Source organism: Cyanistes caeruleus, chromosome 6, assembly GCF_971803275.1.
Source record: "Cyanistes caeruleus chromosome 6, bCyaCae1.hap1.1, whole genome shotgun sequence".
Lineage (NCBI taxonomy): Eukaryota > Metazoa > Chordata > Aves > Passeriformes > Paridae > Cyanistes > Cyanistes caeruleus.
Genome location: NC_141706.1, coordinates 58,629,379 through 58,652,289, shown reverse-complemented (window position 1 = coordinate 58,652,289; position 22,911 = coordinate 58,629,379). Strand labels below are relative to the sequence as shown.

Below are 22,911 nucleotides of genomic sequence, written 5' to 3'. Positions count from 1 at the left end.
TTGGTGTAGAACAGCTACTGAGCCATCCAATATGCTTGAGTGCTTTATTCAGAGACATAAGTCACTAGATACTGAAAATTAATGAAGAATTATACCATTTGGTAATGTGTCGGCCTTTCCCTTCTCACTGGTTTGGTTCCTTTGCGCTTACTGGAGCATTTAGCAAGGAGGAGCACACCCTGCCAATTGATCCAGGAGCTCCTCTGCAGCATGGTACAAAGGGTGTAAGTGAAGTGGAAAGCACATGTTCTTTCTCTGTGAGAATCACTGTTTACTTGTCACTTTCTCAGAAAATTTTGCAAGGATTGCATGTGTTAGAAATGTCTGAAAGCTTTGGAAAACAAAGCAAAGCTAGTTTGAAATGGTATCATTCAGAATGGAGGGTTTCCTCATCATGATGGAACTTTATTACTAGATAGCAAGGTAGTTCACAGCTGACAGAGAAAATAAAGTTTGGTGTCCCTTTGGTCTGGTCATCCAAGTCCCAGTAACATCAACTGCACATGAGCTGTCCTGGTATCATTCAATATTTTGGGTTGGGACTGTTAAAGGTCATCCAATCCAAGCCCCTGCAATGAGCAGGGACATCTTCAACTAGGTCAGGCTGCTCAGAGCCCTGTCCAACCTGACCCTGAATGTTTCCAGGGATGGGGCATCTACCACCTCTCTGGGCAACCTGTTCAATTGTTTCATCAACCTCACTGTAAAAAAGGAGACAATACAAGGTGCTGGACTGAGGGCAGCATAAGCATGCCTTTCCAACCACCCAAATGAACAATCAAAGAAATGCAAGAGAAAGGTAAGATAGATGAACAGAAACACTCAGCTTTTTTTCATAGTCCCTTGGTGCTAGGCCTTTTTCTCCAACAGATCCTTCCAAAGCACCACTGGCACCAGAGGAGAGCTGACCAGCACAGCACCAGCTACTGCCCAGCTGCTGCCATGTGCAAACCCTTTCCACTTGAAGCAGAGCTGGGATCTCTCATGAGATGGATGCCATCATGAGGTGGGAAAGAAGATGCTGCTCCTGCTGCCAGTGCCACCTGTGTGAGATATGTTCCCAGTGCTGATGGCATGGGGTCCAGCACAGAGCTGGCCATGTCAGGGGACTCAGGCTACTACCTTAAAGCAGCAGCTTGGCTCCCATGGAGTCCAGCCTCCAGATTCCCACTGCAGTTGGCAGACACTGGATTTGACCCTTGCTGGAATAAATGCACTGAGGCACAGCCCCTTGCAAGGCTAGCAACAGCCAAACCCTTTTCCTTGCCCTTGTTCCTGATGCTGACCATCCCCTATCAGAGACCCATGTGGCTCAGACGTAACAGAAGGTGTGTGACATTTGTTTTCCAGGGAGATCAGCTACTCATGTTGCTGCCACCTCCATCCTGGCAACCTCCAAGCCCCTTCCTGACACATTCTTTTATCAGAGGGTTAAATGCTGGACAGTGGTGTGGCCATTCAATGCAGTTGAAGTTGGGGATGTGCTGCTAAATGAAGCAGCATGTAACCTCTGTCTGCCAGTCCCCGTGTCCTTTGTCTTCAGTAGGAATTATTTACTGCCCAGGAGCAGCAATGAAGGGCTGGGTGTTGGTCTCACAGCTGGAGGAAGGCCTAGGCTGAGCTCTACCTTTTGATCCCTTTGCTGCTGGATCTACTTTCATTCCAGATGAGCAGATATTCTCTTGATGTATAATAGAAATGAGTGAAGACATAGTTCTTACTCTAGGATCAGTCTCTATGAATTCAGGTTTTTGATCAGCAGATTAAGGGGCAGACAGGAGGCAAAGAAGGGGACATCACAAGACAATAAGGGTCCTGAGGAAGCCTTGCCCATCTTTGTGGTGTTTCCATCAGTGTAGGAAGGGGAGAGATTTTGATTCTGCTCATCAAAGCTGAAGGCAAGTAAATTAAATTCATTCACTTCTTGTTTGGGCAGTAAGTTTACTCATTCCCCACCAGTTGCCTGGAGCCCCAGACAGGATAAAGTGCTCACTTTTATTCACCACTCTAGCACTGATCCTGGTTCAAAGACAGCTTACTTTACTGACAGAGTTTTTTTCTCTTTATTTTTCAACTTAATATTACACAAAACGTCTGAACAAAGTTCTGTCTAGCCTCTGCCCTAGAGAGGAAACCAGCTGTACTTCAGGGAGACATAAGCACATGCTTTCCTTGCCCCACAGCTGCGGGATTTTGTCTATGGCTGTGCACTGAGACCCTCCTTGGTGGCACCTCTGAACCTCCTGGGTGTGCATGCCACCTTCACTGCATCTTGGGGGCTCCTTGGGGGGCTCCTTGGGGGTCATGGGGGTGAAGTGCTGTGCAAACACCCTCCAAGGGACAGTCCCCTCCCACCCCAGGTGCTTCATGCTGAAGGACGGGATAGTGGAGTGCAATATGCAACAAAGCAGAGGGCAGCAGCAAAACCAGCCCTTTTGCTGCCCATGGTTGAATTCATTTCCATTTGTCCTCATTCACCACAAAACCTCTGCTAGAAAATTTTGGAGATGATTTAAGAGAGACCCCTGCATTCAATAGGCAGATTTGGGAAGGGATTCCCAGTAGCTTCTGAGGGGCGAAAACAAAAGTGTAACCACAAGCAGCAGAAGACCACAAATCCGCGATCAATATTGCATAACCACGGGAAGAAAAGTGGCCAGGGGGAGACAAGGCAGGGTGAATGACTTCAAGACAGAGCCTGGGGTCTGGTTGGAGGAAGGCTTCTGAACCAAGAGGGAAAATGGCATGACCTTGGTGTTATGCCATTCTTACGATGCAACACAAATGTTACCTTTCCTTTCTTTTAAAACTTACTTTTCCTTATTTGCAAGGATAAGGTAGGGAAAGTAAACCGTTTTGGCCTACATCTGGCAAGCTGTAAAGCTGAACCATTAAATCTATAAATGTAGGGCTACTTAGGGAAGCTGGTGGCTGTAAGCTGGATGCCCTTCTCATCCCCACACCCAGGCTTGTGCTCACACTTCAGCTTGCACGAAACCAGGAGTGGCATCGTGACTTGGTCTGCAGCAAACCTGAGTGCTGGAAGCTCTGACACTCCCCAGGGACTCAGGGCTGCTGACTTAGAGCAACATTTGCTGTTAGTCAGATTGGAGAAGTCCAGTCACAGGCAGCAATGTGGCGTCTTATTGCTCAATTAATTAATCTTGTTTGTTAACTCTTACAGAGGGAGAAAGATCCTGGAAGGACATAGCCTCTGAGAGGCAGGGAGAAGCCAGAAGCCCTGCCAACACAGTTCCTGCTGCTGCAGCTACAATGCAGGGCTGTGGTTAATATCCTTATCACGGTTAGAGGGCATGGTTATGGCCTTCTGCTGCAGCAAGCAGGATCTTCAGCATTAAATTTGGATTTAAGGGAAGGGAAAATGGCATTTTGGAAAGAGGGTTCTGGCTGGAAATTATGGAGAAATACTATTGCAAGCTCCTGTCCCCTCCCTGGGCTGCTGCTGGGGTGATTTATGAGCTGGTTTATGCACTGAGACATGCAGGAGTGATTGCCTGTTCCTCTGCAGTGCAATGCAGGCGGCAGCCAGCATCAGCTGAAGGGGGGGAAGCGCTGCTGTGCAGTCCCCATGGCTGGGAAGAGACAGGCCCCCACTCTTGACCCCCAAGAGACCCACCATGGGGTCCTCCTCCAGGATAACATACAGTCACAGCGGTCATACCCTGGCTTCTCGCAGGTAGTCAGGGCTTGAAAAATCATATTCACAAGGCATCTCCAATATTCAAGCGGTCAGAACTGCTCCTTTGTAAATCAAGTGTAGCTACTAGCTACATCTTCCCAATCAGAGTTCCCAGGGAAAAAAAGGCTTTTTGTCTGGAATTAATGTTTGAGAGTTTGCTTTATAGTTCTAAGTCAATATCTTTAAATGCTTTGCAAAAGAGCAATGGGAGAGAAAAGCTCTGCAAACTGGCCATGCATATTAAAAGCCTCATCCTTCAGCAGTCTAAAGCCAAGTAATAATCCACTCAGCTCTCACTTATTTCAAGCTTTCATTGCTTTTAAAACAAAATCATCAGAATATTTGGAGGTATTAGACAGTCCAGTATCTCTGACTGAACAGGTCACAACCTGCAAACTTTCCCAAGGCTCCAAGTGTGACTGGTGTGAACATCCCTCACATTCTGTCACTGTGCAGGGCAGTCTGTTGGGAGTGCAGCCTGTGTAGGCCAAGGACAGCTTATGGGATCAGATCAGTGGCATTTTGTTCTTGTCTTGCTTTTCCACAATAAACACAATCGTTACAATCAGTGTTATCACGCTAGCTATTTATTATTGTTATTTGATTTACAATGATAATTTGCATTATTGCATGAGAGCTTCTTTCTATTCCAAGCAGCCAGGCTGCCCATTTGAAACGATTCCCTCTTCCTAGCAATGGCAGTGCCGGTCCAGCTGCCTGTCTGCTGCAAACACCAGCAATTTCCTTGGCTGTGTGTTTCCTCACTTCACTTATCCAGTAAATGGATTTTCACCAGGAAGCCAAGGAACAGGTAGGCTCCCACACAAGCCTGCTGCAGTTGCACAAATGTGAATGGAAAGACACAGCAAAGCCACGATAAAAACCAGGGAGTTGCCTGGGACAGGTACAATCCCCAGGTGGGGGAGAGCTGGAGGAACAGAGATTGCTTCACCCTGGCTGTGTGCAGGGCTGGAGGAAGGGAAGGAGGCAGGGAGGGAGGGAAGAGAAGCCTGGCTCAGGGCAGTGGGCCTTGGCTCAGAGCCCTGCTGCTGTAGGGGCAAGGGAAGAGGGCTGAGGTAAAATGTCACCATCCCCTCGCTTACCTCATTTATTTGAAAGGGCAGCTGATGACAGAACTGCGAGGAACATTTGTCTATGACTTTATCACTGGTTTCCATGGAAAATATTGTGTCACGAGGGAGTTTATTAATTCTAGGCGGGAAAAAGCTGAAGAACCAGAGAACCTGTGTAACAGGACTGGGAAAAGGCAGGTCAGGGACTGTGCCTGTGCCTTTCCAGTGGGCTGTGTGCATGGTCAGCGTGTTTGTACGCTGATACCCCAGGCTGCACGGCTGCCACAGATAAATAGGGTTTTCAGCAGGCTACAATGACAATGCCACGGGTTATATTCATAAATCCTCACCCTTGCAAGGCCTTTCCCCCAGATCAGCCCTCTGGGCTCCCAGCACCTCCCTCAGGCAGCCCCCGTTCCACACAGCAGGCCGGCAAGGCTCCGAGCCCGTGGCACTAGAGGGCACTCGGGTTATTTTTTCCACCAAGCCTTGACTATTAATATTCATAACATGCGCCGCGCTCTTGGGGCGGGTTGGCAATATTCTCTTACGGCAGGAGAGCGTTTTTTCAGCTGTTTGCAGGGAGCGGGAGCGGTCACAAAGGCAGCTCCCGTTTCCCGCGGGGACGCCCCGGGGGCTGCCGGCGGCGCCGGGAACGGGCCGCGGGCGGTGTGGGCCTCAGCGGGCGGTGTGGGCCTCAGCGGCCGGCACGCCTGGGACCTGCTGCACCTCCGAGGGGTACCCGGGGACCGGACGGCTCCTGGCGTGCTCGCTAAAGTGTGGACTCCCAGCCTGCCGGAGCTCCAAGTAAAATAAGAGCACTGACACATCTGAAGCTAGATGCCCAGTGAAGGATGAACTGGCAGCGTGGGCTTTTGTTTTCTGCCTCTGCAGCAGATTGCTAATGCAGCGGTGAATACACTTCTGTAGGGGGCTAGAAAGGATCCCTCAGAAAGAGAAGTTCGTGGTGATCTGCCTGGACCAAGGGGTTGCACTGTGTGCCTTGCTTGGACGGGCTTTTTCCCCTCTATTTTGGCCTGACGCTAAGGCTCCTGGTGTCCTGTCCTGACTCTGGTGTCCCCAGCGGAGCAGAGGATCCAGCCACTGCCCACACACGGGCATGGGGTACAGCTCCAGGGAGCAAGGCTGGGAGAGAGGGGGACAGAGAGGGTCACGGCTCCTGGGTTCAGCTGATCGGATCCTCCCTGGCTCAGAGGATACACAACCTGTGGCAAATTCCCTGATGCCTCCTCCATCTACGGCTCGAAGCAAAGCTTTTGCCTCCCCACCGGGTGCTGGACCTGGCACACTGCTGTCACAGGAGGTTGGTCTCACTGCGACCCTCGAGCCTTCCCCAGCAGCAAAACACATGCCTCTCCTCCAATGAAGCATATTTCTCTCACACAAACCACATGTCATTACAGTCATTCTTTCTAAGCTGTAACTGGCATTCAAATCGAAGCAGAGTATTTCCCCATATTTACTGCCACTTTATTTGTGCTGGAGTAGCAGCTAGAGGCTCTGATTGGGACCCCCTTGTGCAAGACATAATGAAAAGATGGTCCCTGCCCCAAAGAGCTTCCGGTTTAATTACAGAATGAGCGACAACAGATGGATGCCCCATACAGACAGGGAGGAGCACAAGGTAACAGGGAGACAATTATGATTAGCTTAATAACCCATGGTCACAGTACAGCAGCTGCCTGCCATTGTCACTAATTGTCACTCCAGTTGTTATGAAACAACTCCTTCAGTTTAATCTCAGATTGTTCTCTGTCTCCCAGGGGCAGAAAACCCATATATTTTCCAACACCTTGTGCCTCATCTCTCTACAAAACTGTCCCACCAATCCTGAGAATGCAGGACAGGTTGCCCCAGCAGTGGTGCTTTTACAGGTTCCTCCCTACCCCTCTTTGCTTCCCACATGTCCCTGAGACATGACAGCTGTTTCTGTCCCCTCCTCTCCTGTCCCTGCCTTGTCTTACCATAAAATGGATGGAGGAGCTACAAAGAACTGTGCTAGCAGGAGTGCAGAGGCATAGCATCATGCACCCAGCTCACACAGGAGAGAGCAGCAGGAGGAAATCTTACTGCTGGAGGTCTGGCACTGTCCAACCACAGCCTGAGGGTCTAGCCCACCTTTCTATTTTTCTCTGTCTTTCTCACCACCGTGACTCAGCTACACGTAAATTCTCACTCCCAGCATCCCTCCGTGCTCTAACACTGTGGCTATTGCAGTGTAAGACCAAATGGCTGGCACTTTTGTTATTGAAGTAATTGTCACAATTTACATGGTATTTAATTGAAAACTACTACCCCACTGTATCCTTCTTGACTGGGTATTTTCTGTATATTTCTATGTATTTTCTTCTATGTGTTTTTGTGTCTGCTTCCAGATTTTGACTGCTTGGATTTACATTTGAAGTATTTCCAGGAATCTGGCTTATCCATGTCACACGCAAATACATGTGCACATATTGCAGGACTTCTCCATGCCTAAAGAGGAGGTGAAGTAGGGGGCACATCTGGCCACTCAAATTGAATTTCTGCTCTGACTGAGCCCTACTCAAGCAGAGGAAGACTCAGGAGACTGAGGCTGCTCTTAAGCCCTGGCCCACCAGGCACAGCTGTCCTGCCTCCTCATTTCTACAGCCATCGACCGTCATCCCTTCGTGTGCACAGGAAGGAATCCTCGCACGGTGAGCTGACCATGAGGTGACTTGGGTCGTCCCATCTCCCTTCTCCACATCTGCATATCTTACCTCAGACTGGGATAAATGGCCTATAGTGCCTAGTGGGTTACACCTTGGCCCTCAAGGATCTCCTCTGGAGTGGGGTCATGAGCTCATGTGACCATGAGCTCTCAGTAGTGTCTCTAAGGAGCAGAGCTGTGAGCATTGCCCTTGCTGGCTGCAGTGGTCACTGTGTTACAGGGACCTCAACCCACGCTCTCCCCCTTCCAGAGGCTTGTTTTAAGCTTTGTTTTACTTTGCTGTTCTCCTCAGGCTGAAGTAAAAGACACCTAGGGCCTAGGGAGGGAGGATGCACTGGTGTGCACCGCAGAAGGCATGGCCCCGAGCTCTCCAGGGCTCAACGGATTCCTGCAGCACCAAACCTGCTGCTGCAGTGTGGCAGTGACAGCCAGCAATGAGGAACAGAGGCTGGGCTGGCATCTCCTGCTTGTGCTCAGAGACTTCTCCAAAACAGGTCCATAAGGCTCTTTCAGCCAGCACAGCCCATAGGGAGCCAGGAGAGGCTCTGGTGGCTGGGCCAGTCTGGGCTCAGCCAGGTGAGCAGTGGGCTACAGCCCACCCCTGCATGCCAGCACAGTGTGGCAGCCGCACACGCCAGAATTTCTGGCTGCCAGCACTGTGCTCTGCCTGGAGAGGCCTGGAGAGAAGGGGATTGAAATTTACCAGGCACGATGGAGCCTGGCCAGCTTTGAGGGAACTGAGTGGAAGCACTCACAGTAAAGCAAAGGTTAAGCTCATGAGTGCTACGGGTAGCTGCCGGGCAGGCCTGGCTGTGTCCTGCCTGTAAAAGCCATTTCAGGGTACTCCATCCACTTTGTGGTGTTCTTAAAGCAAGAAATAAGTTGCTTGAGTCTTCAAGTAACTCAGATCACTCTGTGTCCTTGGATACTCACATCAGGTCAAGCGTGAATAAATTGTACTTGCTGCTTTCCTAGATACATTGCTTTTATTGGAACAGCAAACCTGCCAGGTTTACTAGCAAGCTGAAGAAAATCTCTGGGGTTTGGTTTACATTTTTATCCTGAGCATTAATAACTTGTTATTTATTCCACTATTATTAAAAAAAAATAAAATATCCAAAGATTTTATGGCAGCTCCTGCTGAGTCATTTCAAAGTGGAAAAACTCCTTCAGTAAAAATGAGCCCATGACATTTGTTAGCTAGGTTATCTGGGGTTGCATTCCTTTCCTTTTCCTACCTAGTAACTATTGACATGACAAGTACAAGGAAGGTACAAGATAAGGGGTAAATGTAAATTTAAAATAAAGCCTTCTATGTTGAAAGGTGGGAACTGTATTGCAATCAATCCGCTGCTACTGTTTTCCTTCTGTTGAAGTGGATGTAAGTCAGGGAAAAGGAAGATGCCACACAATGTGGTGTGCTCACTGCAGCCCAGGCTGCTGAATGAGGTTATCTCAGGGCCTTAAAGACCATGAGAGTTGGAAATGATTTGCTGGCTCATGTTTTGCACCATCTGTCCCAGCAGTTGAAGTACCTACAAAGTGTGCTTAAGCAATGATATGCTGCCAGGACGAAGGCCGGTGTTCCTCAGCCTTTCAGCAACTCTACTGAGGGAAAGGATTACAGAACCTGCAGAATATGTTGGTTTGACTTTATGTTGGGAATGTGGAGCTGGTTGAACTTGCCAGCCAGCCCAGCAAAAAAGGTGAAAGGCATCAGAGGCGGTGAAAGGCATCAGAGGCAATAAAAGGCAAGTCAGTGTAGAACTTGCAGAGTTCAAAAATACTTGAACAAATCAGTGAGGCAATATTCCATAAATTGCAGTAAAAAAAAAAAAAAATGCAGTCAAATCGAGCGGGGGTGGGGGAAATCCAACATAAACATGTATTAGGAAGAAAATATTGTTGTTTCTGAAGAATGCAGTAATCTGTTTGAGACAGGTCTTGGTAAATCTGTGCTTCAGTGCCTTATTTGCAATGATGAGACAGATGATGTGAAATGATAAGAAGTCTTGCATAACTAATTCACTGCAATATTTCAGAGCTGTTAGTGAGATGATAGTAAGAGAAAATAGAGAAGACATTTTGTGCCAAGATTTTTAAACGCACTCCATAAAGAGAAAAGTTAAAGATTAATTGACTACTGGCTGTGGTATGATAATGCAGTAAAGCATTGAGTTAGATAGACAACTGGCTTTAAAGCAGCTTATGATGGGAGGCTAGGATGTGAGCACCAGCAAGCATTTGATTTTAAGACTTTAATTATCTGTAATGTCTTGTATTTTTAAATGGCTGGGTTGGGATATTGAAATATTAGTTACAAAATTTTCAAGTTAAGACAACAGTTGGATTTAATAAGCAGGAGGGGAGTTGGTATGTGTGCAATACAGCTCTGCTCTGAAAGGTGACTGTGAAAATTACATACTGGAATTTTTTAACATGGTTATATTTCATGCAAAAACAAATGATAGTTTCATAACCACCTACTCCACAAACTGAACGGGATATCCTTGAACGTCAGTGGGAATATTTGCAGAGTTGGGTGCTTCTCAATGTGAATCAGGGCATCAGTCTCTAACCTGAAGCCAATAAAGGAGAGGTGGGTTTTAAAGTTGATGACTAATGTGAAACAATAAATCAGGGAGAAGTGCCAAGTTGCAAATAGCAGTGTCATGCAAAACACTGCCAAGTATTTCTGAGTCCTATTCAGAAAAGTTTTGAGCTCACCAGTGTTGCGTGTCACTGCAATAAAACTGGGAGAAACAATGCTGTTGCTGGGGGTACAGAATGCAGAATCTGTGCCATATGGCCTGTGGTAGGTGCCTTTTACTGAGACTACAGCACAAACCAAATGCAGTCATTCCACAAATGCTGGTTTGGGACTGTGTTGAATCTCATCAGCTGTGGTAGGTTTCAATTCTGCTTTTCCATTTAAGGAATCTTTAAGAAGGAATAAACATATACTTCACATAGGGGAGGCTGCTCAGGAATTAAGCTGTTCTGGGTAGTGTGGTTTTGTCTGGGTAGTGTTTGAGGCTGAGTGACAAGTGTTGAGAGACAGAGAAGAAACTCACAAGCCATCCAGAAACAGACACAAGAGGATATATTAATAGCACAGCCTCAGCAGTCAGGGAGAAAGTACCTATCTTGTGTGTCCCTGTGTCTGTCCAGCCTGAATCCAGAGAGATGCTCATTCAGATCAGGGCACTGACTGAACGGCCTTCAGGGATGTCAGCAGCATGGACTTGGACTATCTTGAGTCCTATGTTTGGGAAAGCTTTGGGAAAGCCTGGCTAGCACCCTGGCATGAGGGGTCTGACTCTCTTGATCACAGTTATATTTTACAAGCCTTAAAGAGCAGCTTCTGATGTTCCCACACTCTTTTGTTTTCCTCCTTTCTCCAAACTGGGCATGCAATTCAGGTCACAGTCAACCCTTCTATTACTGTTTCAATTCTCCAAGCCAGTAAAAATAGCTTGTAAAGGCTTTCATGTTATCTCTACCACCCATTTTTTAGTAATTCTGCAGGAACACTCTGCGCCCTGCTCCCTTGTTGGGCCTGAGCCTTCCAAGTGTCTTTTGCATCTTGTCTTTTTTCCTTTTTTTTTTTTTTTTTTTTTTCAAAATACTGCTGCAAACAGCTCAGCTATCTGGAAAATGGCCACTTACTCTTCACCTTTGCCCACTTCTCTGTTAAGAACCTCATTAAAGTGTTCCTCTGCCTTCCTGCAGTTGAATTCTTTAGAACTAAAAGCTTCCATTTTTCTTCTTTATTGGACTCACTCCCACTTCCTATCTTCCCTTCACTGCCACTTTTGTAAAATGCTCACATGCTGTTAGGACTCCTACTCTGCCCCATCATGTCCAGAAAGCCACAAAAGAAATATCTTTTGCTTCATCCTGTCAGCTTTTTGTACCCACTTTCAGCAATATCATATGGCTGTGCAAGAGGTTGAGCTGGATCTTGAATGCAAACAATCAGTCACACAGCACATTAATCCTCAGCTGCTTTTGTGTCATCCTCCCCATGTTGGGTATGTCTTGTAGATACCAGGATCTTTCACAGCTCTCATACAGCACTCTATCAAGCCCTCAAATTCTTAGAATTTCTGTGATGTCCCTTTCTAGATCTGGGTTTCTCAAAGCCTCTGGGGTATTTCTATGGCTGTTCTGCATCTACGTCTTCATCATGCAGGTATTTATGCTATCGGCATTCTTACGAGTCACAGTCAGAACTCCTCAGGAGCCTGGCATTCTGGCTTTCTGATTTCCTTAGCAACCGTCTCCTGGTTATGTGTCTGGTGCTCTCCCTGCACCAGTACCTATGGAACCTGATTTCTACCAAATTTGGCAAAAGCATAGAAATGGCAAAGCTACTGTCATCCTGCAAGTTCTGTGTAGATGGGTGATTTCATAGAGGAGAGTGAGAAGCTGCACTTTTACCCTCCCAGAGAAAAAGGCAAGACTGCCTCCAGGCCTTACCTTCTAGGTCTGGCAGCCAGCACAGCCAGGAACCTTGTGGCACTCTGTTGGGAGCCCACAGGAGGTAGGTGGGAAACAGAAAGGGAGCTGAGAATACTGACATGAATTAGAAGGAAGTGGTAAACACTTTCGCATACTACAGGGCTGGAGGACGGAGGCATGGGAAGCATGGGTGGGAAAATCAGGTACAGGACTCAATGCTGGACACAGAGCAGTTTTGGGGGTGCTGCTATGGAAACTACACAGAGAATGAGTAGAAGAACGATGGTTAGTGCACAGAGCACAGATCCACTGGAAAAAGGTTCCTTAGTTCTGCAGCTCATGAATACTCTCCATCCTGGGTCACTACTGACAAATGCATTGACATGGTAAACAGTGACCTGATCTCTGGAGTTCTGCGTCATATCTCTAGGTGTGGCACACGTAGCAGATCTCATTCCCTTGTAACTATTCACAGCCCTAGGACTCTTAAGATGTGATTGGTTTCTTCCTCTATTTTAGCACTTAGTTCTCTTGCCCATTTCTTATGACAACCTTGAGAAAACTAGCATGTATCTGTGCAGTTCTTAATGGGCTGTTCCTGTTTTTTCATCATTCACTTCTGCAGTGACTACTGACAAAGCAGATACCATGCTCCCTTTTTTATCCTGAAACAGCAAATTTATTCACTGAGGGCTTCCAAACTGGTGACTGCTAATAACCCAGGCTCATCATAATACATGCTCACGCTGCATATCCAGCTGGCTTGCTTCTACTACAAAACAGTGGCTTTGCTCATTTTTAAATGAGAGTATTCCAGCTCTCTCAATTTTTGCATGGCTGTGACACTCCTCTGGTTGCAATGTCGTGTTTTGGGGGATGGCCTAACTGCATAGGATCAAAACGTTCCACATTCCAAGATCCACTCGATCCATATTGTTGTTAGGTGATTTCCCAATGTGTATTTGAATTTCATACAAATCAGGGCTTTTATAGGAGAGATGTTCAGCATATGCCCAGCCTGCAGTCTAAAGAACCAGGCTTCTTCACCTGACCACTCTCATTCAGAATGATGAGGAAAGGAGCCTGCAAACAAAAACTATGGAAGGATTAGCTGTGTGCCCATGGGAATACTAAAGCCCTTCTGCAGGGTCATACACTAGCTAGGAAGGGCCATTAAAACACCATTAATGCAAGCAGCATTAGAGCTCATACTTTGCGCTGAATGAGGCCCACAGCCCTGCCTTGGGGTAGTGAAAATGAAGCAAACCTTCACTGGAGCTTCAGGAGTTTTCTCAAGGGGAAAGGCAGCAGGCAGGAGGAGGTGCAGGCAGAACAGGACAAGCTGTAAACTTGCAGTGCATCTAGGTCTAACCTGAGTTGCAGCCTGGTGACTGCATGCCAACTGCATTAAAATCATAGAAGGATTTAGGCTGGAAAAGATCTTTCAGTTCATCAAGTCCAGCTGTAAACCTAGCACTGCCAAATCCACCACCAATGTCATGCCCTGTCCCACACACACAGGACAGCTACTCACAGCTAGAAGGGAGATGGCCACTCTGACCAGACTGTGTCTCACTAGCCAGGCATGTTAAATATATGAGCCTGCCTACATGCCATCAGGAACAAAATCCTGGAATAGCTGTCCACCCAGGGCTCAGAGTGGCTCAGACCTTGGGTTGCTGCCCCAAATTCCTGTGTGTGCCTCCAGCCAGTGCTATCCTCATGCCGTGGTAGGGGCCCAGCAGGACCCACAACAGGAGCTGCACACCACCTTGCTCAGTGGTGGCTGCTCCTTGAGGAGGCTTTCATGGTAGTAAGACACCAGATGGTTTTGGGGCAAGATAGATGGGTGGACATGACTGGTGAGGACCTGAAGAGGTAAATCCATCACTTAGCATAGTGCTCTCTTTGTCAGGCTCAGAGGAGAGACCCTGTCAGCCCTGCTGGGCAGTGTCTCTGCAGGTTCCCTAACTGTGGGGCCTGGCTCCAGGGCTGATATCACCTCACTCCTGCCCAAAGCCCATTTGCCCCAGAAAAAACAGGCAATTACATAAATCAGCAATGCTTCCCTGTGGCACAGCAGGCTGAAGGTATCTTGAGCTGTGTTGGGAGGAGCATTGCCAGCAGGGAGAGGGAAGTGATCCCCTCTGCTCAGCCCTGGTGAAGCCCAGCCTGGAGGATTGTGTCTAGCTCTGGGCTCCTCAGTACAAGGCATACATGGACATAGTGGAAAGCATCCAGTGAGGGAACACTAAGACAATAAGAGACTAGACCATCTCTCTTATGGGGAAAAGCTGAGAGCCTGTTCCACCTGGAAAAGAAAATGATCAAAGGGATCTTACCAATGTGTAATAAAATAAATACCTGAAGTGAGAGTGTAAAGAGAATGGAGCCAGACTGCTTTCAGTGATGCCCACTGATAGGACAACAGGCAGTGGGCAGTGGGAAACCTGAGACTTTCCTCTGAACATCCAGAAACACTTTTTCTCCCTGAGGGTGACTGAGAACTGGCAAAGGTTGCCCAGGGAGATTGAGGAATCCCCACCCCTGGAAGTATTTTCTCACCCCTATAAATACTGCCCTGGGCAACAGGCTCTAGGTAGTCCTGCTTAAGTGGGGGAGTGAGATGAGATGATCAGATGACCTCCAGAGGTCCCTTCCAACCCCAACCACTCTGTGATTCTGTTACAGAAACAGAGCATGTGTAACACCTGGACTTTTAAAAAAGGTGACTTCAGCTTTCTACTATGACAATGAGTGATTACATTTGGAAGCTGTCCCTGAGATTCTCTTGAGCTGAAGCCTGCTGTGAGTACTTTGCATTTACTCTTAGAAACTGCACCCAGGTGGATGGTTCAGAGAACAAATGTATTTAAATTAGGCATGTGGATTTGCATCTTAATCATGTTATCATGATTAAGTAGTACCTCAGCATTACCTGAGGCAACCATAGACTACACACCTAAACGAAACCTGAAATAGTCAAAGCCCTTCTGCTTTACATATGTCAGAGCAGATTTTCACATCTGCAGGGCAAATCATAGATTGGCAAGCAGCATTTTAATGATTGAAAGAGACAGCCTAGTCTGGGACAGGCCCCAATTAACTGCAGTAATGATGAATGCTTTGAAATAATGTATCCTGTTCCTGGACGATCACAAAATTAAATTTAGGTCTTGTCCTACTCCTAACATAATCAATAACAAAACCTTGAGGTCAGATGGACATCAGTGGATTTCAATGAAGTTATGACCGATTCTATCAGCCCTGGGGAGTTTAGTTATTGACAGAGTGAGTCTCTGCAGTTTGCTATTGACTCCAATGAAGTCATGGCAATTTACTGTAGCTGAGGATCTACGGTCCCCACCTCCTGCTTAATATCAAGAACAAAAGCAGTATCCATTTGGAATGGAATGGAATGGAATGGAATGGAATGGAATGGAATGGAATGGAATGGAATGGAATGGAATGGAATAGAATAGAATAGAATAGAATAGAATAGAATAGAATAGAATAGAATAGAATAGAATAGAATAGAATAGAATAGAATAGAATAGAATAGAATAGAATAGAATAGAATAGAATAGAATAGAATAGAATAGAATAGGAGTATTTCAGTCTTTTGGAAGGTACCCATAGTGATCATGCAGTCCAAGCCTGTTCCAGTGTTTGACCACCCTCTCAGTAAAGAAATACTTCCTAATGTTCAGTCTAAATGTACCTGATGTAGCTTTGAACCACTTGTGGTTGGTCACTGGATCTCAAAGAGACGAGTCCAGCATCTCCCTTTCCACTTCCCCTTCTCAGGAAGCTGTGGAAAGCAATGGGATCACCCCAAAGTATTCTTTTCTGCAAACTAGACAAGTCCAAAGTTCTTAGCCACTCCTCATAGGACAATCCTTCCGGCCCTTTCACCAGCTTTGTTGCCCTCCTCTGGATGCATTCAAGGACCTCACACCCTTCCCTTAAATTATGGGGACCAGAATGGCACACAATATTCAAGAAGATCCTCTCAGAAAGAGATCACAACTTCATGCTCTTCTGCATTGCCCAGCCTGAGCCCTTCAGCCTGTGGGTCTGAATGGCCACTGCAGAATCTTCAGTTTTAGAAAAGTCCCCATTTCTCCATCACAGCTAAGACTTAGAACAAGTGATAACCACAGCAGCTGCCTCCTCATATTCCATACATCTGTTCTTATATCTCATGTTGGGGAAGCAGCTCTCAAATCTGAGGCTCCTTGGTGTTTTTCCCACGGTGTTTGCTGGTCAGAAGACCCCCTGAAATAGGACTATGGACTCCTAGTACCATGTGGTAATCACTGCCTAGTCTTTTGCCTCTGAAAACAGGGCTTTGATAAGACATTTGTGATGCCATAAAATGGATTTTTGACACTGTCACACACCCTAGCAGATGCAGCTTCTATCCCCCATGTTAGCAGGAATCTCACCCACACCTGCAACGTGGTGTTTGGTCTTGTCTGGGAACCTGAAATCCCAACTGAAGCAGCTCATCATAGATTGAATTTTCAGAATTTCAGGTTCCTTTAAAATATGAGGAACATTTCAACACTATATGGAGAAAGCTAAAAAGGGAAAAAGATTAAAGAGCTGGGTCTGCAGATAACTTTATATTGCCAGGAGTGGTTGAGGGCTGGCAATTACAGAGCTGGCTGGAAACCTCTGTGGGACCGGCAGTTGTCCTTTCCTTCTTCACCGAAGCTGAAGAGCAAGCCTTGTTGCTACTCCTGAAACCAGGGAATGCCCTACTAGGGGTATTGCCAGTCATCATACAGCCTCCATCCCCACATTAGCTGGTGCATGTCCAACTCTTCAGGATCCTCCCTGGTTTTTTGTCTGCCCTTCTCCTTGATTCTGTAGACAGTATGACCTCCACAGACCTCTGAAAAGTCCCGGTGTGTGCCACTGGAGGATGAGTAACTCATCGCTCTTCGCAGAAAGAAGGGGATGAACAAGGGGAATGTCGGAGAGCCAGCCCTCAGCAGAGATGTGGGAAGTGGGCAGATCAAATATTTCTGGTGGACTGGCAGTGTCTGGGAGCAGGGGAGTCAGGCAGGGGTAGCATTCACCCTTTCCTGCAGTGCTGTGAAGTCCAGGTCTCTTCTGAAGTGGTGTCAGTGTTGTTACAAATCTGTATAATTGCTAAGGTGTGAGACAAGAGGAAGGGCTTTGGCACAGCTCTGTGCTGTGGTGGGGTAAGTCTGCAAATCCAGACTGAGTGCCTCTGGATGTGCAATGGTGCAGTCAAGATCAGCCTGAAGCTTGGCTGAAATCTTTATTTAGAGCAAATGAATAAGAACAAAATGTCTACTTTGCACATTGTCAGAAAAATCACTTTGTTTTTGGAAGAAGTTTCACTGAACAGAAAAGTGAGAATTATTAGGAGCAGTCTTTTAGGATATTTGATGTTGATGCTGGTACAGTTATTTTTTCACTGTCCCAGGATACTGTGAATCAAAGCCATTTTGGTCCCACCTATGCCATTCTGAACAGTGCTCAGAAATTTGTAATAAAGAATTATCAGCTGGGAATGGCTTGCCAGGTCATTATTGCTGAAGAAGTAAAAGCATTTTCCTGCATAGTGTCTCCTGCCCATTTAAGGGCAGTGTATAACTGCATTTTTCCTGCATGCTATTTATGTTCTGCCTGTATCTTAGAAAGAGATTGGAATATTTTCTGATTTCCACTTCTCATTACCACAAAATTATTATCTATGGATTGTCCATTGTAGAGAGGGAACCAGGGAAGAGAATACAATAGAACTTGCTCTTTATTTTGATTACGCATTTTCTGAAAAATCAAAGAGCACTTTGTCAGAGAAGAATGAAGTGTGTCTTAAAGTAACATTACTTAAAATGCAAAAATATTTCATTCAAAGCAGATTAGTTCTATTCCTTTTAGAGAGATTTAGTTGTGCTTATCTCCATGGGAACACTACTATTAAAGTCAGTGACAGATTTTTAAAGGTTCAAGAGAGAAGAAGGAAGTTTTATTTTTCATCTCCTATCATTCCTCTCAAGACATAAAAAAATTAATAAAATGCAGTATTAATTTAAAATGTGGTATGAGTAACACTGCTACTCTCAGCAACCCAGGAGAACTAATCCTACAGATTAGCTAAGAAAAAGGAAGACATTTCTATCTATTTATTACACATCACCTAAAACTCCCCTTATTCTCTGCAATGAAGAGTACGACTGTCAGCTTGGCTGAACCACAGTGCCAGAGCATCTAGCAAAATATAAAACAGCCCACAACACAAAACCAGATAATCTTAGTCTAGCGTCAACCCAGGCACAAAAAATTGCCTCCAGCAATGATGCTTTTCACACTTTGTACAAAGATTGATCTGACCAAGTCTGGCAGATGTGAAGTTGCAGTAACAAACACTATTAAATGACAAAATGGCAGCTATACAGAGAGCAAGACATGGTGCTGTGACTTGCAAGATGTCATTATTGTTGACAAGAATTTGGGGTTTTTAACATCATCTCTGTACCACTGCTTCTACCTTCTTGAGAGAGCCCTAAAGTTTGAGCCTCCACAAAAGGAGGGTTTTGTGATTTGTTTTGTCATTCTTTCAACACTGCCATGTGCCTAAATAGATTGGATCATTGAGCCAGTGTTTTCCTTGGGATACTGTGGACTTGAAATCAGAACTGAAATAAAAATGAGCTGTTGTCTTGCCTAAACGTGATGACATTCTGTTCCAGATGTCCACTACAATGACTTCATCTAAGCCCCTAGTTCTCTACACTTCAGTCTTTTTCAGAAAAACACTAGGAGAAGGAAAAAAAGGCAAAAACAAGAAAGAAAAGAACAAGTGATCTCATAATGATTTTGATGAAAGCAGCTGCCCACTTCAGTTAATGCTGCACTCAAAGTGTGAATGGAATGGGAAGCCTTTTAATTTAATGGGATCCATTTCAGGCTACTCATATTAAACTGCCTGTGATCAGGAAACATATAGATCAGTAAGACCAATGGCTTCCTGAAACAGCAGCAGAGAGGCAAGATCCCTTCTTTCAGGTGAACTTATATGGGCTGAAATTATTGAGTAGGATAACTACATGAGCATGAAAAAATAGATAAAATTATGTGTTTGGGAACCTGCTGCAGCTAAACTGGGGGAAATGAGGCATTAGCATGGTTCCTTTGCTTATTAAGGCATTCTGCTCCCTAAGTCCTGCAAAGCAAACCAGTCAGAAGTGATAGTATCCCTAAAAGCCTCTACTAATGCACCTAAAAAATTATTTCTTCTTTGTTTTTTGTTCTCTTTAAGGAAATATGCAGCAAGTACAAAATCTTTTCATATCCTAGTTTGCTTCACCTTCAGTTCAAAATGTTGGGTTATACCATCACTAAAATCTAGATACTTATAAGAGCAAAACAGAAGCACTGCCAACAAACTCACCAATGGCAGAATGCACTTAACAGGAGGTAACTTGCCAAACAGTTTCGTTGCTCTCCTTTTTTTTTATTTTTAAATTTATGTTATGGAAAAGCATTTTAGTGAGAATTGGAAATGACCAATGACTCTCAGCCTTTTCCAGCACTTTCCCGTGATCAGCTGCCCCTTGTTTCCTCCCACTTCACTCATCATCATGTGCAAAGGGAAGAGTATTAGTCAAACTCCTCTGCACAGATATTGCATTAGGGAGAGCTGAAGCAGACAGAGCTCCCTGGAAGCTGAAGCGCAGTTCTAGCATTCACCAACAAAAGAGCAGAGACTTTATCTTCTTTGAGAAATTTCCTATGTACTTGCCATCGTGGCTAACAAACCAGTGGTGACCTCGCTGTTGCTGTGTTTAATATTGACTGCATTAGCTCAATGTTCAAGTTTACATGGTGCAATGTCATCAAAGACAGCCCCCACTGATAGATTATTTTTGGCTCCCAGTATAGATGACAGCTGTATATTTACACTGCATTTGGCAAGAAGGGATTTTTTTGAATATTGCCAAATACAAACAGAGCTGGAAAGGTGAATTCCCTAAAAAAATAATTCCAGGAAGGAAAGTCCATGATAACAACAAGATACAAAGCAGTCGTGTGACTTTTAGGCATGTTTAACTCTTTATTATATTCTACCTTTGGAACTCATTACCATGAGCTTTCTCTGATTTCAGTTTAATTATATTTTGCATTATGGATCCTTAGAAAACTCCTCCCTTGCTGCACATTAGTCATCTCTCTCAGTTAAAAATTTAATCTAATTTCCTTAATGAATAGAATATATTTAGGTTTTCTAGCTAGGTCTTCTAGCTCTTTAGACTCTCCCCTTTGCTTATTACTATAAAAATGTCTTCTAGCTAGGTTTTCCAGCCCTTTAGACTCTCCCCTTTGCTCATTACTATAAAAATAATTTAGGTAAAAAACAAATAAAATATTGCAACTAGGTGCTTTTTTTCTCTTTTTCTAGAATTATCTGTCTGAATGTAAAAAAGGAGATAGTTGCAACTTCTCCACTTTTTATTTTCAGCATGGTGTTTTCCTTGTTAATGAGCTGTGCTTGCAATTTCTATCCATACTCTATATTTCTTAATTTTCCTCAGTTCCAAAATGATCTGTGGGTGGATTTTCCTGAAGTCATAAAGCAGTGACACAGCTATTTCCTGTTGCCATCAAAATTCTGTAACAGAATTTCTTCCTCTACAAGTTACTAAGTTACTTGGAGTACAGCCAAAACCAAAAAAAGAAAAAAGACTTAAATTGATTGGGTTGATTGGATCCATAAAAACTTTTCAGTAGCCAAGTGAACTTGGTGCCTTGAGTTCTGCAGATCTACAATCATTCCAGATAAGTGAGAAAACTAAAAACCTGTTCAATTGCCAAAAAAAAAAAACAAAACAAAAAAAAAACCTTAAAAATTTAAAATGAGATCCGTTCCAGAAAAAGGGGCTGTATTTTTCCACTTAAATATGCCATAGGAAAAAGGAACTGGTAAGATGGATCATTTAATTCATTTTAGCCAGATCACATTTATTTTTAGCCTATGGAATTGGCACAGATGAGTAACAGAAGCAGAATACCTTCAGCTACAATTCCAAGTTTACATACAATTCCTAGTAGGATTACCAAATGTCACCTTTTAGCTCAGTAGAGTTTTTTGCAGCTGAAACCCTTGCTGTGAAAACCCAGCATTATTTACAATGCACACAGCTTTTAACTCTTTGCCAGGGTTTTTTAAAATAAAATTTCAGCTAATTTTGGGATACCTGCAGTATCACTCATAAATAATCCTGCACGTGCTGGTCTGATGTACTGAACCTTCCATAGCTGTTAAAGCCGGATTCAATATCATCTGTCACCCATCTGTCGTTTTCCCAGCACTGGACCCGGTTCTTCACTGCTACTGGTGCAAGTCAGGAATAGCTCCTGAAACCCCTGAATTCTGCTAATGCAAAACACACCGAGGAGACTGGAAACAACAGAGCGATTGGTAGGCAGAGATGGCTATTTCTTCACAGACCTGCAGTCTCCTTTATCTCTTTCTTGCTGAAGAGGTGATGATAATCACTGCAGGAACAGATAAGAAGAGCAAAGACAGATATTGTAACGGGATCAGTTCTCCCCAGCCATTACTCTGATCAACTGCCTGAAAATTACTCTGCAAAGTGGTAATAAGCTGAAAATGTTAGGCTCTGCTTTTGAATAAAGCAATAGCACCAGAAGAACAATTGTGATTGTTAAAATACCAAGGCTCCTCTAAATGAATGTATCTGTGATATGACACAGTATGAGGTCAGATGAAACAACTGTAACCAAGGAGGAACACGGTGAGAGAACAATGAAAACTTCGAGATCTGCTGAAAAATATGTTTTTTCAAGTGGATGTTTGCAGAAGGAAATAGAAAGAGATAGAAGTTATTCAGGAAAAACAAAACTATTTTAGTCTACTGTGGGTTTCCTTTGTTTTAAAATTATAGGTTCTCTGTCATTCACAGCATCTTCTATCGACTTACATTTTTTTAGAATTAACAGGTTCCAACATGCCTGTATCTTCTTGACCCAGGTACTGGGTCCAAATGCACAGGATGGTATTATTATGAACTGAATAGCTTTCAAATGTAACAGATTATCTGCTGTCAAAGAGGTATCAAACATGCCTGAGGGCCAAGGGATCCTAGAAACAAGTATGTCTGTAATCAAGTGCTGGTCCTGTGTGTCACATGGGAAGCAATACTTTCTGCTCCACAATAAAGACCCCATCGCTCTGCCCGGGTGTGCTCCTGACCCTTGGGAAAGGGGTGTGCAGCACTGCTTGGGTCTGGCCTTGCCATTGGCTCTGGAGGTGACAGATGGGAACGTTCAGGCCTTGCAGCAGTGACTGATATGCCACGTCTGACCATGAACAAAGCCCAGTCTGGTTCCTGCTGCCAGAGGCAGGGTGCTCCCAGCCCAGACAGAACCAGCACTCGGCTGCCTCCTTTCCAGTGCGATGGTTTTGAACACACAGCACTCCAACTACCTGCCGGGGGAGACAGGCAAGGAATCAGCATCCTTGCCAGTTCAGCTTTGCATCAGGACCTGACTGGCTGCATTCCTACAGAAGTAAACTCCCATCCCAAGCTACTCCGCATCTTGCCTTGAGGTGCTGCAGCTTCCAGAGAGAACAGTTCTCAGAATAAGCTGTGATGGGAAAAAAAGCAGTGCTGTGGAAGGTTTTGAGTGCCTTACACCCAGATCCCTTCTCCCTCAAGGGATCAAGGACAGCAGCTGTGAACACACAGAGCTCTTTTTGCCTGGGCTAGCTGTTGCTGGGAAATAAAGTCCTGTCACCAGGGAGGTTCTGAAAGGTATAAAAAGCCACAGCTTCCAGACACCATGTCCTGCTGCGAAGCTGTGCCTACCTGACCAGCCCCATGTCTGTTGCTGCCGAGGCAAGTCACAGAGCATGGAGTAATGACCAAGGCTGGGAAAGAGAAGGCCTTTCTCCAGGT

General features: G+C 45.2%; 2 long non-coding RNA genes across 2 annotated transcripts; both read left to right on the top strand.

Annotated features, from left to right (window-relative positions):
- Positions 1-2,058: 2,058 nt before the first annotated feature.
- Positions 2,059-8,617, top strand: LOC147652723 (uncharacterized). Its single transcript, XR_015288466.1, has 2 exons — positions 2,059-6,418; positions 7,170-8,617. It is a non-coding gene; the product is annotated as an uncharacterized LOC147652723 (long non-coding RNA).
- Positions 8,618-11,739: 3,122 nt separating this feature from the next.
- LOC111929605 (uncharacterized) lies at positions 11,740-21,803 on the top strand. Its single transcript, XR_002864765.2, has 3 exons — positions 11,740-12,032; positions 14,642-14,758; positions 21,299-21,803. It is a non-coding gene; the product is annotated as an uncharacterized LOC111929605 (long non-coding RNA).
- Positions 21,804-22,911: the final 1,108 nt, after the last annotated feature.